The sequence below is a fragment of the Xyrauchen texanus genome, chromosome 22 (genome assembly GCF_025860055.1).
Source record: "Xyrauchen texanus isolate HMW12.3.18 chromosome 22, RBS_HiC_50CHRs, whole genome shotgun sequence".
Classification (NCBI taxonomy): domain Eukaryota; kingdom Metazoa; phylum Chordata; class Actinopteri; order Cypriniformes; family Catostomidae; genus Xyrauchen; species Xyrauchen texanus.
In genome coordinates this window covers 20754827-20768286 of record NC_068297.1, presented here as the reverse complement: position 1 = coordinate 20768286, position 13460 = coordinate 20754827, and the positions used below count along the sequence as shown (strand labels likewise).

Below are 13460 nucleotides of genomic sequence, written 5' to 3'. Positions count from 1 at the left end.
AACATTTTTAAACCTTTTACTCCACTTTTGCTATTTTTCTGGTTTTGAGAATCAAACTTTTGCGTTGGCGGTACATGAAACCGAACCATTTTCTCTTATGTTGCAGCTCTCTTCTCTTCATACAATGGTCTCTTTTCTGTGAAATCCCACATCAAATAGCATGAATTCTTTGTACCACTCATTGCAAAAGGGCTCTCTCTGTCGTCCTATGCCATTCTTATGCAAACTTCTTATACCATGTTGCGTTAGGATGGGTATTTGTCGATGTTTCTTGATAAACATGCCAGGTGAAACAGTCCCCCCTCAGGGGTGGTATTTAACCATATCACTACATTTTCCTTCTGGAAGGACAAATATTAAATTAAATAAATGGCAATAAAATGCAAAGTTATCTCTTCAGTAATCAATAAAAATTTTTTTTTAAATTATTCAATTATTAGTGAAATTATGAAAATATATATATATTTTTTTAAGAATATCCTGACCAGGGGGCCTGGGTAGCTCAGCGAGTATTGACGCTGACTACCACCCCTGGAGTTGGGAGTTTGAAACCAGGGTGTGCTGAGTGACTCCAGCCAGGTCTCCTAAGCAACCAAATTGGCCCGGTTGCTAGGGAGGGTAGGGTCACATGGGGTAAACTCCTCGTAGTCACGATTAGTGGTTCTCGCTCTCAATGGAGCGCATGATAAGTTGTGCGTTGATCGTGGAGAGTAGCATGAGCCTCTACATGCTGGGAGTCTCCTCAGTGTCGTGCACAACAAGCCACGTGAAAAGCTGAGAAGGATTGACAGTTTCAGAAGCGTCAGCAACTGGGACTGATACTCTGCCACCCGGATTGAGGTGAGTAACTGTGCCACCAAGAGGACCTACTTAGTAGTGGGAATTGAGCATTCTAAATTGGGAGAAAATAATGTCCTTACCGGAGGGACTGGGTAGCTCAGCAAGTAAAGATTCTGACAACCACACCTGGAGTCCCAAGTTCAAATCCAAGGCATGCTGAATGACTCCAGTCAGGCTTCCAAAGAAACCAAGTGGGCCGGTTACTAGGGTGGGTAGAGTCACATTGGGTTATCCTCCTCATGGTCTCTATAATGTGGTTCTTGCTCTCTGTGAAGTGTGTGGTGAGTTGTATGTGGATGCCCCGGAGAATAGCTTGGGCCTCCAAACGTGCTAGGTCTCCACGGTAATGAGCTCAACAAGCCACGTGATAAGATGTGCGGATTGATGGTCTCAGACACAGAGTCAAATGAGATTTGTCCTCCGCCACCCGGATTGAGGTGAATAACTATGTGACCTTTGCTTTTTTTTTCTCTCTGACTCGGTTTGTCCCACCCTTCATCAGCACACACACTCAGAACGTGGATGATATCAGAATTTATTTTCCTGCACACAGAGCAGTGAAAGAGAGAAGATAGTAAGTCGTAATGTTGTTTAATCTCCACCCACAGCAGTTCTCTTTAGCTCTCCTGCTCTCAATGTCACAGTAAACATTACTCATTCACATTATATTGTACTTAACAAAACAGTATACAAATAAAACAAATCTGAAATGTAATAATCTCTCCAGGAAAATTACAGACTTTGTAAACAATTCAATGTTGTCTTTTCCTTCTTAAACATCTTGGTTTGTGATCGAATAAAACTGATTACACAGCTTACATCATCCACTTTATGTTACTCTTAAATGTATGAAATTAATGGAAATAACATCTGGTATTTTTTAGTAAAACCATGAATTAAGTACTTTATAAAACACAGTTCGTACCCAATATTTCTTAATAAAGAAAATACAACTACATGAACAGAGTAAATTCTTAAACACTATATGATTAAAAATATTTACCTGCACACAGAGCAGTGAAAGAGAGAAGATAGTAAGTCATAATGTTGTTTAATCTCCACCTATTCAAAATACATTTCACCTCTTTAGAAAGCACATGGAAAATGATGCAGATAAAAAGATCGTAGAGTGCATCCAAACGGACATAAAACGATCAAAATACCCATAAATATAAACAGAAAACACTCTACAACTCAATCAGTGTCTACTGTGAGCAATCCTTTTATAAAGTGTCAAACATTTAATATGAAATTATATATTTGTAACTTTTAGTGTGGAACGACCACAGAAACGACTCACTCACAGCAGTTCTCTTTAGCTCTGCTGCAGATCATTCGACCACAGTGGCCTATAGCGCCACCAGCGCAGCCAATAAGAAGCGCAATCCCATTATTGCAGGATTTACTTAAAGAACCCTCAACCTATAATATTTATCTTGTTACAGCTACACCACCACGAGGACCTAGAGTGCATTGGGAATTGGGCATGCCAAATTGGGGAAAAAAAGGGGAGAGAGAGAGAAAATAAAAAGAATATTCTGACCGCTTTTTACATAAAATGTAGGCTGTCAAAGTTCTAAAATGACAGAATAGCAAAAATAAATCAATAAATATCACACGCTACTTGTACACTATAATTCAAGTCTTCTGAAGTCTTACAATAGTAAATAGATTGAATTTCAAGATTTTCAGTGAATAATGACTTTATTTTGTCTCTATTATGGCTTCAGAAGACTTTGATTCTAATTTCTTTTTTACTTTGGAGCTTTACAGTCCTAGTCCTTATTTCCTGTTATGATATGAATAAAAGTTGTGAAGATATTCTTCAAAGATTCATCTTTTGTGTTCCATGGCCAAAAGAAGGCTTTATTAATAATGGCAGATTTTTCAGATTTAGGTGAACTATTCTTTAAAAATGAGGGACCTTATTCATAGCAACAACACCTAGCACGTTCAAGCCACCCCAAACAAGAGTCTTGTTTGACCCTTGTTTGGGTCAAAGTATGAAGTATGATGACCCTCTGCACAATGGCTGCCTATGTGCTCAGGTGCTGTGACCTCTCCCTCCCACACTGCACTACCTATCTGAACCACACTATTTACTGTAGTTGATATAAAAAGCACCCCAGTAGCACAATGGGGCTCGACGGTTTGGGGGATAGAGACAGCAGAGAGCCATCCATGACTCACACACACTCACACAAGTTGACTAATTGGAGCATGGTAACGTGGTTCTCTCCTTCCTCTGCAGATCGGGGGGCAGTGTAAGTGCAAGCGACATGTGTCTGGCAAACAGTGCAATCATGCCAACAAGGATTCTACAAGCTTCAGTCAGCACTGGCTGACGGCTGCCTTGCCTGTAACTGCAATACTGCCAGGACCGTGCAGCCAGATATTACCTGTCACCAGGACTCAGGTCAATGCCATTGCAAGGCAAACGTAATCGGTACGTATCAGGCAGCATTGTGACCTCCATCGCTCTTTTGCTCTCTTTCTCTCCCTAACTTCTGCATGTCTTTGTCTCTCTCTCTCTCTCTCTCTATATATATATATATATATTAATCCCATGAAGTTTGATTGTTGTACATTGGAAATTAATAAATAAAATTAATAAATACATAATGGGTAGTTGACATGTAACAGCCATGTCTATGTACATTAGTATCATCAACATTTTAGGTTAAAATGTATGTGTGAAATGAGTAGTTTTAGATTAAATATAGCATGTCACACTGGTAAAAATATATCATGATGATGGTTGAGTTTTATTATTATTGATAATTTATAAGCTACTTAACTGCACTTTTTAATTTGTTAAATAATAACAAACGAAGCATATGGTAATCACACTGCTGAGATTCATATGAAAATGCCATGATTAAATTGTTTACCATCGAACACATTTTTGGCCAAACCTTATTTAATTATTTTTGTTTCACAAAGACGCAGCCAAAATATATTTCTTATAGCTTTTCCAGGCATTCCAGGTCCTTTGCGATAAATGTGTTCCATTTTTACGTTCTTTGAACCATTTCTCAAGAAGTACAAAACAACATTACTCAGAAGATCATGTGTATTGCTAAGCCAGAATATCAAGAGCCACCTCATTTTAATTTTGTAATTCAATGCCAAGTTGATTATAATAAATGGCCCCTGTCTTCCTTATTTTTCATGCTTTTTACAAGACCTGCTCCTTTGTTTGTAGTTCCCACAGGTATTTTTCAGAAATTAGATTTGATTAAGGCAATTTATTACCTCCAGCCCGTTTGAGGCCAGCCGCAGTTTCATAAGGACAAAGAACTCTGTGTACACAATGTGCTTTGAAATGTTGATGTATGAGAAAATTATGCAGAAAAGCATTACTGATAAAATGTGGTCTATGCTGGTGGAAGTCCCACTCCCACACCAAAAAGCATATATAAAAACCACCACAACAATATTATGAGTAAACTGATTAATTATTCAAGAAAATACACTCCTAAATTAATTTCTTAAATTATTATCATTTATTATTTTGACTTTACAAGCATTTTGTTGTAAACGTTTATCTTTCATATTATTTCACTGCAATATATATATAATGTCATGTCACGTCATTCTTATGTTCCCTTTACAAAAAGCTTCACTATGATGCTGCGCTTTGCTAAGCGCTTTTGGGAACAATCCTGCATTGTGACCAGTTGTGAATATGTGTGTAACACATCAATGAATGTTTCCCTGTCAATGTTCTATGACCGTCAAGGACACGCATCAATTTTGTTTTGTTTGTTTGGGGGAAGAGCATGCTGCTCTCACGTTGGGGCAGGGTGAGTGCGTGCATTGCTACCTACTTTTGGGCGAAATGCTTCGCGCTCGCCTCGCGAAGCATTACTTCCGGGAGTCAGCACCCACTCTTTCATCGTGGGGCTCTCGCATATATCTGGCTGAGTCCGTCCCTATCGCTCGTTCTCTCCCCAGATCCAGCTGATCCTTCTCGTAATCTGAAGCGCGCCTCGGCGCCTCTTCGTTTCACGAGGGGGGCGCTGAACCTCTGTACATTTCACGCATAATAATAAAGCGGCTGAGAAATTACTCGAGGTGGTTACTCGGGCTGTGGCCAGACTACAGCTAGACTGGCCACGCGAACAAGAGACCCCCCCCCCCCCCCAAACGCTCCAAACTATAAGACAGATTTCTGTCTGCTGGCCAAAAATTAAATAATAATAAAAAAAATTTAAAAAAGGGAACCCTATATTAGTCCCTTCCATTCTTTGATGACCTCCATGACGAGCTTTCTCACTCATGGAGGAACCCATATACTTCCCGTGTTCACGTACCCTCGACGTCTTTATACTCGACTATCGTGGGTGCTGAGACATGCGGGTATTCAATGATGCCGCCATTCGAAGAGACGCTTGTGGGCTATCTCTCACCGGATTCGGCATCATCACTCAAGAAACCCGCTCTCCCCACTAAGCCATGCAGGACTACCTCCATGCTAGTGGGGAGGGCTTATCAAGCCTGACGGGCTGGGTAGCGGTCTTAAGTGGTCGTCCAGCTCAATGGGATGGGAGGGTCGTCAGCTCGGTTGTCACATTAACTGTCTCGAGTTGATAGTGGTATTTCTGGCCCTGAAATACTTCCTCCAGAGGCTACCATGTCTTGGTGCGGGTGGGCAATACAGCGATAGTCTCTTACATAAACCATCAAGGAGGTCCACGTTCACGTCAGCTAAATTTCTGGCACGTCGGATTCTCCTTGGTGCCCAGTGCAAGCCCCTGTCACTCAGGGCAGTTTATATCCCTGGATGCCCGTATGTGGGAGCAGATTTACTGTCCAGACAGAAAATACCGACGGGTGAGTGGAAACTCCACCCCTAGGTAGTGGAACAAATCTGGGTGAGATTTTACAGGGTAGAAGAGGACCTCTTCGCCTCTATGAACAGCACAATGTCTACTCTACTTCTCCCTGAGTCACCCAGCCCCCCCTGGGTCTGGACGTGATGGCGCATACATGGCCCTGAATGCGTCCGTATGCGTTTTTCCCCGGTTTCTCTGCTCCCGGGAGTCTTGGCCAGAGTTCGCCAGCAAGGGTCTTGCCTCTTACTGATAGCGCAGCACTGGCCGAACAGGGTATGGTTCTCGGAGCTAATATCTCTCCTCGACGGCTCGCCTTGGGCGATTCCGGACAGGAGGGACCTTCTGTCTCAGGCGCAGGGGACTATATTTCATCCACGGCCCGAATTGTGGAAACTTCATGTTTGGCCCCTGAAGGGTACCAACTGAGGGACACAGGGCTGTCACCTGAGGCTATCAAGACATAGTGCTAGGGCTCCCTCTACCAGAAGAATATACACCAATAAATGGGGTGTCTTCGAAAAGTGGTGCAGTTCACATGGTGCAGATCCAGTTAACTGCCAAATTGTTTCAGTTCTGGCATATGCCCCGCTACTCTCAGGATTTATGTGGCCGCCATTTCGGCTTGCCATGCCTTGATGGACGGGGTGCCTTTGGGGAGGCATCCTCTACTCGCTCACTTAATTCATGGAGCCAAGCGACTGAGGCCTCCTGTTAGGACCAGAACGCCTTCATGGGACTTAGCAATAGTCCTGGAGGGTCTGGTTGAGACCCCCTTTTGAACCTCTAGAGTCAGCATCTGACAGACTTCTGACTCTCAAGATGGTCTTTCTTATGGCGATTACCTCTCTTAAGAGGATTGGGGATCTACAGGCTCTGTCTGTTTTGCCGGCCTGTTTAGAATTCGCCCCAGGTATGGAAAAAGCTATTCTGCATCCTCATCCTGACTACCTTCCTAAGGTGTCTTTTTTGACACTACGTCCTGTCACTCTGGAAGCCTTCTGCTCCCCGCCCGTGCCCTTCAGACTTATGTCCACGCACTAGCCAGTGGCATAAGTCAGGGCAATTATTTGTCTGCTATGGGGGCCACTACCAAGCAGACTATGTCACATTGGGTGAGGGATGCTATTGCCCTGGCCTATGAGGCGCACGGTCAAGCTTCACCAGTAGGTGTCAGGGCTCACTCCACCAGAGGGGTCGCCTCCTCTAAAGCCTTGGCTAGAGGGGTCCCTCTGCAGCAGGTTTGTGATGCGGCAGGCTGGTCCTCTCTGCACACATTCATCAGTTTTCATGGCAGGCTCATGCCTTAACAAGTTCGTGATGCGGCAGGCTGGTCCTCTCCGCGCACATTCATCAGTTTTCATGGCAGGCTCATGCCTTAACAAGTTCGTGATGCAGCAGGCTGGTCCTCTCCGCACACATTCGTCAAATTTTATGGTTTAGATGTTTATGCTACTCCGGGCTCTTACATCCTTGAGTCGACATCTCAAGCTCATGTCTGAGACCTCTCATGTTCTTGTCAGCACACTTCACAACCGTAGGGGTCCAGACAGCCCCAGTGCAGTGGCGTGGGTATTGCGCTCCCAAAAGCGCTTAGCAAAGTGCAGCATCATAGTGAAGCTTTTTGTAAAGAGAACGTCTCGGGTTACATCTAAAAAAAGCGGAACAAAATGCTGCGCTTCTTTGCCGCACTGGGACTTCCCAGGACTGCTCTTCATAAAAAGATATCTGACGACACGCTGGTGACGCGTCTATTTATAGCCTGGCCACAGGTGCATCTAATGATCTCACCAGCTGAGGCTATAAATTCCGGTCAATGTTCATTGACGTGTTACACACATATTCACATCTGGTCACAATGCAGGATTGTTCCCAAAATTGCTTAGCCTAGCGCAGCATCTCCTTCTGCTTTTTCAGGGAACAAGGGTTACGCATGTAACCCCAGACGTTTTCCCCAAGGACTCTTATTTTATAGATTTTTATCTCAATATATTGTTTCAAAGGTACATTGTATAGGTCCCCCTCGTGTCACCAAAACAGTGCCAACCCAGCATCTCAGCATTCTGAGATGCTGTTCTTCTCACCACAATTGTACAGAACTGTTCTCTGAGTTACCTTACACTTTGTCAGTTCAAACCAGCCTGGCCATTTCTGTAACTGCTGATCTCCTGGGAGTTTGGTGCACAACAGTGTGTAGAATTTACTAAGAATGGTGCCAAAAACAAAAAACATCCAGTGAGTGGCAGTTCTGTGGATGAAAATGCCTTGTTGATGAGAGAGGTCAACAGAGAATGGCCAGACTGGTTAGAACTGTTCTGTACAATTGTGGTGAGAAGAATAGCGGGTTGGCGCTGTTTTGGTGGCACGAGGGGGACCTACACAATATTAGGCAGGTGGTTTTAATGTTAAGGCTGATCGCTGATATTCTCTTGTTTTCCAGTAAAAATATCTAAGCAACATTAAATGTACTTTTGAAACAATATATTGAGACTTTTTTCACTTAATTTGAATACATTTTTAATAAACCTTAAAACTGTCCTTCCATTAAGTTTAATGATGTTTAATCTTAAAACAAGTGGGCAAAAATACAAAAATGCACTTACAAATTGTGGAAGACAAGCCTCTCGTTCATCGGGAAAGGAGGAAGCAGGAATCAGATTAACAATCAAAAAGACTTTGGGGGGCCTGGGTAGCTCAGCGAGTAAATATGCTGACTACCACCTCTGGAGTTCACAAGTTCAAATCCAGGGTGTGCTGAGTGACTCCAGCCAGGTCTCCTAAACAACCAGATTGACCTGGTTGGGAGAGTAGAGTCACATGGGGTAACCTCCTTGTGGTCGCTATAATGTGGTTTGCTCTCGGTGGGGCACGTGGTGAGTTGTGTGTGGGTGCCGCGGTGGATGGCATGAAGCCTCCACGCACACTATGTCTCCTCGGTAATGTGATCAACAAACCACGTGATAAGATGCGCGGATTGATGGTCTCAGACGCGGAGGCAACTGAGATTCGTCCTCTGCCACCCAGATTGGGGCAAGTCACTACGCTACCATGAGGACTTAGAGTGCATTGTAAAATAGGCATTCCAAATTGTGGATCATATATATATATATATATATATATATATATATATATATATATATATAAAAGACTTTAATTCAACTTAAAACAATGAACTGAAACATAACAAAAGCGCACACAAAAAATACTGCTGTGTGTGTGTGTGTGTGTGTGTGTGTGTGTGTGTGTGTGTGTGTGTGTGTGTGTGTGTGTGTCTCTCTCTCTCACTCTGGCATCCCCGGCTCCTCCTTTTATCTCTCTCCCACTGATTCGGCAACTCAGCGCCGGGCATGAATCCTCTTGGCCTGGCCACGCCCTCCTCCTTGTCACACAAATATATATATGGTTAGGTGACTTATATTGCAACAAATCCTTATATGCAATTTTGCTTCTCAGGTGACTTTCTTTTGTTTTAAGGTTGTATTTTTACCGGAAAGGATACCTATTAAAAAATATTATTTTTTTGTACTGTGTTCAGAGTTGGATGTCTGTTACAGCAATTTTCCATAGCAGCGTTTCGAGTTGTGCAAGAGTTCCAACATCCAAAAGCTGTGCGAGCACAATGACAAATTGGGTCTCCTTTTGCGTGATATTATTGGGGTATTCATCTGTGTCACATTTTGCATTTAACATAGCGTTGTAATGAGATCTAACTGTGGGTAGGGAACAATATATTAATATCTAAATTCATTAAAGTGTGGAGCTCTGTAGTGGAATACACAGCAGTAGAGGAGTGTGGAGTTCTAAGTACTTATGGCTGTAAACGGTTTGCCCTGTAGGCTCTGCTCAGCAACATTAGGAATAGATTACCTGTCAGGAATATGTATGGCATATTCAAATAAGCACCGCACTGATTTTAAAAAGCTTGATATGATTTGATTCCATGTAGACCACATTTTAGGACCTCCAAATGAGCTGTAATTTTTTTATAGCCTTTAGAGTTATTTTTCCATCAACTAGCTTTCTTGGGTCTTTTAATTTATTTTTTCCCCTTTAAGAGAAATTAAGTGTTATGCCCAGGGTGGGTCATTCATCATTGAGAAAGGGGCTCACTTAATGATGACATTCTCAACCTCTTCTTTTTTTATTGTTAATATTTCACAAATGTATTTGTTTACTATATACTACAGTGTGTTGCAAATGTGGGATATGATACAGAGGACAAAGCCAAGTAATTTCAGATGTTTAGGTTGGTGGTTTGTTGATGATAAAGCTAATTTGAATAAGTTTAGTTAAAATAAAAATTCAGCGCTGCAATACTGTAAAGTGTATGTGTAATACCCCTAATAATAGCCTGTAAAATCTGAAAATGCAAGAAAGCCACATTATATGAGTTGACTTGAAATTATCAGGTTTTTCATAGCCTTTTGACTTAAAAATGTAAACAGGCATGCACACATTGGAAAAGCCAGTAAGAACACTGGTATAGGTGTTTACATGCAGAGTGAATTACCAAAGAAGTTTGTGTGCTATTTGGTTTGAGCTTAAACTGTTTCTGACCTTACCCCAATAAAGGAAAACCATTTGAGGTGTTTAAATGTAATTACACTTTTTCTGCTTATTACGCATAATTGGGGTAAGAACGTGCATGTAAATGCTTGATATGGCTCCTGTGAGATGAACCACAACAGATTGCGACCTGAAAATTTCCTATAGAAATTACAAAAAAAAGACAAGACAGGAAGATGAACGAAGCTTCCTCTTTCTCATCCATAGGCCTTACATGTGATCGCTGTCACTCGGCTTCATATTCATTAACACTAACCCTGACGGCTGTGTGACCCTCGTGGCTCTCTGCACCAGTTCTCTAACCTCTTCAGCGGCCAGTGTGAATGCAAAGAAGGAATGCAAGGCCTGCACTGTGACATTTGCATCCCTCTCTTCTACGGTCAAAACATTAGTGGAGTCTGCCTGCCGTGAGACTGCACCCCAAAGAGATCCATTCCTGGTACCTCCTGTGATCCAGTAACTGGACAGTGTAAGTGCAAACCTCACATGAAGGGTCGGTGGTGTAACGTGTGTCGGGATGGTTACCACAGCCTGGACTGCAGCAACTCTTTGGGCTGCCTGCCTTGCCAGTGTGAGCTCAGAGGCACTCGAATGCCTCAAATGTGTACCATAAAACCACTGGGCAATGTGCATGTAAGAACAACATAGAGGGGCTACAGTGTAATCGATGTGCCACTCAAACCTGCAACCTGAGTTCTGCCAACATGACTCATGGATGTTAGCCATGCCAATGTGACCCGATGGGCACTGTGCCTGCAACTGTGTGCGTCCCCACTAGTGTTCAATGTGTTTGCCTGCCCACCCAATATGGCCGAGACTGTGGAACCTGTAAACCATGTGAGTGCTTTTACAAAAGTAAACCTGTTTTAAAACCATAGTTGTTTTGTTATTAATTCAGTTTGTTGATGCTTAAAACACACACATTTTTGCATGGGTTAGACAGTGTATCCATTGATCTAAACTCATTATACTATGCTGGTGATGCCATTGCAGTTTTTGTTCACTGTGATTTCCAGCCATTGTGCATTGCTTTGAAATATCTGGGTAAACATCTTATGAATTGCAAAGTGATCTCTTCCTTTCCTTAACTAATAACTGCCTCGTATTTGTTCTTGGCTCCAAAAGCTGTTGCATTGTTTTATTTGTGTTTTCCTAGATTGTGCCTGGGAATTGAGTGTGTTTTGGCTGTCGCTCTGGCCAGTGGCATTTAACTAGCATAGCTACAGGCCATTCCTCATGCACCCTCAATCAACCCACTTACTAGCTGTTGGCCCAGCGCTGGCCTCACAGCTCAAGTGCACTTTAGGGCTTGGAAATGTTTAAGGAACTTCCCTTCTTCTTTGTAGCATAGTAAGTGCTAAATGTACCCTGCCAGGGGCTAAAGGCTCAGTGTGGCTGGACCAACTGCAGTAGCTGGTCCTTTTGTCTTCATAATGAAAATTAACCATCACAAACATTACTGTTTACTGTAAAACTAACTTGTAAAGTACAGTGCAATTTCGAAAAGTTACTCCTCTAGATTATCATATAGATTTATTTATATTAGTATTTTGGATATTCAAAGTCCTAATGAGGACAATACTGTATTATCCATTAAAAACCCTGCAAAAAAAAAAAAAAATATTCAGCTTTGGACAAGCTTAAATCCCAAGAAGGTCATAGATTGTTTTAGACAGGGAATAACGGTCTGCTACTGACACAATCTGATTAAATTCTTTATTGATGGAGGTGTCTTGACTAGTCCCCTAGACAGAATTATTCATGGCTAAGCTAGTTAAGAAGTCTGGTTGGGACTACAGAATACCAGCATTCAAAACACAGCATACTGTGTGTTGATTACGAGCAGTACTTGTCTTGTCATCATGGACAGCCCTTATCCTCAGCTGTAAAAGAAAACAACTAGACAAGTTTGGACAATCTTAAATTCCAAGAAGGACTTAATTGGTCTTAAATGGACAATGGTGGTCTCTTCCTGGAAAAACTTGATTGAAAAGGTTATTGTTGGAGATGTCTAGTGTCTTGAATTGACTTGCCTAAAGTGTATTCCTGATTTCATGGAAAAAAATATGGCAAGATTGTTTTCCCAAAATGATACTACGCGGATCCTTACAGCAGGTCTGAGGTGATATGTCTAGAGGTCTGTAACTCAACGGGATCCGAGAAACCATCGGGTTTCGAGCCAGGTTCAGGTTAGTTTTTCAAGTATGAGTTCAGGTTTGGGTATATATATTTTGCATCTAGCAATTTATTTAATTGATCAAACCCAGAGAATGCTGCCGATAGGTTTCAAAAGATTTTCTTCTAGTATTGTGTATTTATTTTCATTTAATACACATTCTGCATGAAAGGTTGTGATATTAAAAAGCATACTGATATAACTTCACAGTGGAGAGGTATTTAGGTGCTAATTTTGCCATGGAGCGAACACAGAGCAGGGTTTCTCTAATCCAGGAGTGCGGAGATAGCGATTAGCGGGAAATGGACAACCCAGAGTGGAGCTGGAACTCTTAAAGAGTGATTAAAGAATGCTTTGAGCGCAGAGGGGAAATTGTTGCCGCTCCCCTTTGGCCAGCCCCTGGATCTATATGCTGTTAAGATCAATCCATAATCACGTACAATAAATTGGCTTTCAAGGCTGTATACCTTGTCGTCATGATTAACACAGGCTACTGATTAGGGTAAAGTCTGTCATGTGACAATTCACTTTTGCGTTAATGCCAATTTTTTCGACAGAATGTTTTTCCAAACCAGTTTTTCGTGACATTTGAAGTATCAACATAGAGTTTATGCGCTAGAGTTAAACGGAAAAGTATTCATGTGTTTCCATCAGCTTAATTTTGATGCGCTAAATCTTTTTTTGCAAAAAATCCTTAGATGGAAATGTAGTTAATGTTAAATTGCCGATCTGGAATGATTTCACTGTGGTGCCATCTGACCAGCTTAAAACAAATCATGTCATGCATAATTTTATCTTTAAATACAAGACGATGCCATATTTCATGGAATGGGTGGCAACCCTAGTCGCCTACAATGCTTACATAAAATATAGCCTATTGCAACAATACTGGCTAGGAGGAGAAATTTTAAAGAGAGTGAGCAATTTCAGGTTCAGTTCAGGTTCAGGCTTAAAATCTGACAGGGCCAGATAGGGTGAAGTTAGGGTTTCATTTTAAGACCTGTGCAGAACTCTGGAAATGTCCACTGAGTGTCACTGAAAGC

At 42.0% G+C, this 13460-nt stretch overlaps 1 pseudogene; it reads left to right on the top strand.

The window, feature by feature from the left end:
• Positions 1 to 13460, top strand: part of LOC127662676 (usherin-like) — a 388775-nt pseudogene that overhangs the window by 99851 nt on the left and 275464 nt on the right.